Here is a 5,039-nt window from a genome sequence, read left to right on the forward strand (position 1 = left end):
TACGGCTACGGGAGGGCATAATTTCGGTCAATAAACCTAAAGAAAAACATTTTGGCGCCTTCCGGCGTCAAAAACAACAGCATTTCAGGGCTCCACGGTCCGTACACATTGCAGGCCGATCGTTTTACAGGGGGGGAAGACAAGGGTTCGTCGCCAGGCAAGTTCTTGCGCCATGAAGTTAGTGTCGCCCCCCGAGCTATTCATTCTCGCAAAGCCGACCGCATGCGGTTGAAGCGCGGGTCGCGAAGGATATTCTCGACCTTATCGGCGATGTGCGTGTAGAGGTGCATCCTAGCGGAGGACTTGTACTTGGCAATTGCCCCCGTCAACATTGCATCTGTAGCGACCTCCAGCTGGTCATAGAGAACTGAGTTTGACGGCTTTGGTTGCGTATTGTTCCGGGCATAGCAGGAGGCCGACTACTGCCATATCATTAATTAGAAACTATAAACGCGTTGAGAACGGTCATATACTTACGGCGCACCGCATAAAGCCTGACAAATGTATGTTTCGATCTGGCGACGTTAAAGCAGGCGGCTTGTGTCTTACGATCTAGCTTCGGTCTGAGAAATGTTCTATGACAAATATCCTGTACTAGTTTCCTGTCAGTTTCCGTTGGCCGCCATGAACCTGGCCCGGAGCTGCGTAAACTGGTAGCTACCGTTGCGTAATGAGGCAGTTGCTGCGCAAAAGGGTACCTGCGTCTTACGTTGACCATACGACAGTTGTACGAATGGCGGGCGCGTTTGCCATATATAAGGCGCGGCCTGACCAATATTTTCTAAGGGATATTCCAATCATACAACTCCCGCGCACGGTAGCAGGACGCACCGGCCAAGGCAGTTTGTAACGGATATCGCCTTCACTTGGCGTGGATGACTCCCACCCATTTTATCTTGTCAACAGCCAACCAGGTTCCAACCTGACATTGGGCCTAGTGGCCAAGAGGCAGTAAAACTCTGCTCACATCAGGCTCACAACCACACCTGGGCCTACGGTCTCAGGACAAAACTCTGATTCTGCTTCCGCTCGCGCACACAAATCTCGATCCTATCTCGCTTAAGACAATCTACTGGTATCGATTCCTTTCTATAAACGATCCTGGGCGCCCCGGTGTGTCCATCCAGCGGTTCCCCCAAACGCGAAAATATTTTTGGGCTGCCGCTGGGTGCCGCCCGCCGCGGCGCGGCTGGTATCGAGACTAAGGTTTCAGCCCTGTCTCTAGCTACTTTCGAACAGTCTGCTAGGCGTCCCACTGGTTGTACGTCTCATACGCCATGGAGAGCCAGCATCAATCTCACTTTATCACACACCCCCATCCCTCGAGCGTCTCGTCTGTGCCTATCTTCCGGCTGGGAGACAGTGCTCGGCAATGGGTCGCCAGGGTTGAGAGATGTGGTCGGATGTACGGCTGGAGTGAAGAGGCTCAGCTGGACGTCGCCATCTGCCGCTTAGGAGATGAGGCCATCTGCTGGCAAGCCGGCATGGAAGCGTCTCTCCCCGATTGGCCTAGCTTTAAAGCCGCGTTTCTGGAACGATTCGATCCGACCCAAGAAGAGTTGTTTAGCCGATTAGCTCATTGTCGGCAAGAACGGGGCGAAGCTGTACGGACGTACGCTGACCGCTACCGCGACCTAGCTGCACAACTGGGCGTGGACACGCAACACGACCCCATCCACATGCATAACTTCTTACAAGGACTACAACTCAAGGTTTACAACAAGGTTTTCCTCATGCGCCCATCTAGCTTTGAAGACGCCGTACGATGCGCCATCTATATCAACGAGGGCTTGGACCGCCAGGATGTGGCTGGCCACTACGAACCGTTTCCCCCTCAGCGCACACGCGATATGGATTTCCACAGCCATCCTTCTCGGGCTACCCCGCGCTGGGAAAACCGTCATGGCGACCTTCGTGGTAATGTGCCTGATTCCCCGACCCCTAGCGGCTCACGACCGGATGGTCCCCGAACTCCAGTGGCTACACAACGTCCCATGGGACCACGGCAACCAGAGCAGAAGCCCGCTGGGAATGCTCCCTGGCAGAGTCGCCCAAAACCTAAGGTTTCGACACCCCCAGAGAATGAACCCCTGGAGTCACGAGTTGACGACATCGCCCGCCAGTTGTCACGATTAACCCTGTTGCTGGAGCGCAACCCTAATGTACAATTGTGGGAAAGGGATAACACTCATCGTGAAGACCCACATTTTTCCCAGATGGAGCATCCGGACATCTACTCTTGTTTCCGGCCGGCTGCCCCACCAGCTGCATATGTCAAACGTGTGGCCGATTTTGAGCCTATACCGCTTCCCCGCAAGCGCCCAACGGCTAACCCTGGCCAGGATGCGCCTCAGCCTACTACTACCGGGCGTATAGGCATTGTACGACCCGTGGTGACACCGTTGGCTTCCCCGAATGCCCCGGCTACGGCTACCCAGGCTCATCAGCCACAGGAGCCAGCAGCCCCGGGTGCGCCACCTCCAGAGCGTACTGCCGCAACCGGAGGTACCGTCCCAGCTCAGCGAGGCATTGCCAGCGCTGAACCTCGTCTCCGACGACGAGTAGCTGAGTCTGGCAGCCGCAGCGATCCGATCCCTGCGGACCCACAAGAAGAAGAACGGCGTATTGCTGAGGACATCATTCATAAGGTCAACAAGTATGCACTACCATTGGGTACAACTCTACGATGCAACCCTATCAGCATCTACACGAAGGTTGGCAGCCGAGTCCTTGGGTTGGCTCGTCAGCACACCAACACTGGCAACCCCCAGCCTGGCCCCATGTTTGGTCCAGCGAGGCCTGCGGCAGGCACCATGCAAGCTTCTCTTTCAGAGCGACCATCTTCAACAATACCCGCCTGGAAGTCTGATGCCGTCGTACCACCCTGGCAAGTTTGCAAAGCTACCGTATGGATAATTGATGGACATGGAGGACAAGTTCCCGTCCCTGCTGTCATCGATTCTGGGGCTTCTCATAGTGTTGTTACACGAGACACACTACGGCGTTTAGACCTTCTACACCTGATGGAGGAGACGGAGGTGACGTTCCTGAATGCGGATGGCAATCGTGGTCGGGCCGCTGGACGTGTCAGTGAACTGCAAGTGTCCACTGGCGACCTAACGATGCTGCTGAGTCCGTTCGTCAGCACCGCCCTCAACTATCAGCTACTCCTGGGCACTGACTTCCTCTACCCAATACGAGCAAGCATTTCGTACGACAGTAGTCGCCTGGAATACACCAATGACCGGGATCAGCGGTCCAACATTGCTATCCATTTTCTTCGGAGCCCCAGCTCTAATATTCCCCCGTCTGCTCGGCTTTGGGACGACTCACCTGAGCAAGACGACACTCAACCAGCTTCCATGTTGACGGCCGAGGCATCAATACAGCGGCCTGAGGCGCCCACGCCACAAGGGCAGATGTCACCTGCGGCTATCAATAGAGGCTCCGCGCCTGAGACCATTGATTCACCTGAGGGAAACAGCGGAGAGGTTAGTGATGGTGATTCGACAGCCCGTGGGGACATGGACATGGAACACATCGTCGGCCTACTTGTACGGCAAGTGCTTAGGTCAGACGAGATTCCGTCGGAAAGTGCCTCCAGCGGCGAATGGGCTGCGGATGCATGGAGTACCGACAGCGTCGTCAGTTCTGGCAGTGAAGAGGCTCGGGCAAATGTCTGGCCTGGAGATGAGTTCGAGTACGACAATGACTCGCACTCCGGACCTGGACCGCCAATATCGACCCCTGCGGATCCATTCCGTTCTTTTCCTGAAACTACTCCCGTCTTAAGTTCGCGATAGCTCCTGTTACCACGATTGCTAACTGAGGAGTGTGCTTCCGTTACCCACAGCCATGCTGCGGCAGCACAGTTTGATGCGAACATGCCAGCTGCCCTTGCCCCAGACGGCTTGGATCATGACGGACATTTAGAGGAGGCTCATTTTCGCGGGTTGGTAGCCCGTGCGGTTCGGCCAGTCAAGAGCCCTACCCCTGAGCTACGCGAGTTGCTAAGCAGCAAAGTAAACACCGATCTTCAGTGCCTCGACCACCAGCAGCTGGTCGCATGTTTGACTGACAACTTTGACATGTTCGCCTTAACCAACCGAGAGCTAGGGCGTACGTCCTGGGTGTCCATGAAGGTGGACACGGGAGATCATCCTCCTATCGTGCAGAATCCTTACCGTCTGTCACGAACGGAGAAAGCCGCCGTTGATGCTGAGATGCGGCAGATGCTACAGGACGGGATCATTGAATTGTCCAACAGTCCTTGGGTGTCTCCAGTAGTAGTCGTTCCCAAGAAAAACGGAGAACTCCGGCCCTGTGTGGATATGCGGAGGGTCAACGACGTCACTAAGGACATCCGGTTTCCGATAGGCCACATCCAGGATATTTTGGATATTGCTGCACCTCCGGGTGGCGAGACTCGTTACTACTCCAGCCTGGACTTGAAGTCGGGCTACTGGCAAGTCCCGATGGCGGACGAGGCTTCTAAGGAGCGTACGGCATTTGCCACGCCCACAGCTCAGTATCGATATGTACGAATGCCCATGGGTCTAAAGGGGGCAGCCGCCGTGTTCACTACCCTGATGCACAAGGTTCTGTTCCCACTACTAGAGGATTCGCCTCCACCCCCTGCTTCATCGGATAGCCCACCGCGGGAACGGTGTGTAGTGGTTTATCTGGATGATATCCTTATCTTCAGCCCAACACTACAAGATCATGTACGACATCTTCAGCAAGTGTTCGACCTTCTCCGAATGGCTGGTCTCAAGATCGCAGCTAAAAAGTGCACGTTTGGCCAACAACGCGTGGTTTTCCTTGGTCATCTACTTGACGGAGTACGTGGTGTCGTGGGACCTAACCCCACCAACGTCATGAAAATTGCAGAACTTCCGTCGCCATCCAATGTTCGCGAAGTACGAGCATGGCTGGGAGCTGTTGGTTACTACTGGGAACTTATCCCTGGCTTCGGCTTGATTGCACAGCCATTGTATGCACTACTTAAGCAGGGGACACCCTGGTGCTGGGGTCCGCGA

Source organism: Volvox carteri (assembly GCF_000143455.1).
Source record: "Volvox carteri f. nagariensis unplaced genomic scaffold VOLCAscaffold_414, whole genome shotgun sequence".
NCBI lineage: Eukaryota > Viridiplantae > Chlorophyta > Chlorophyceae > Chlamydomonadales > Volvocaceae > Volvox > Volvox carteri.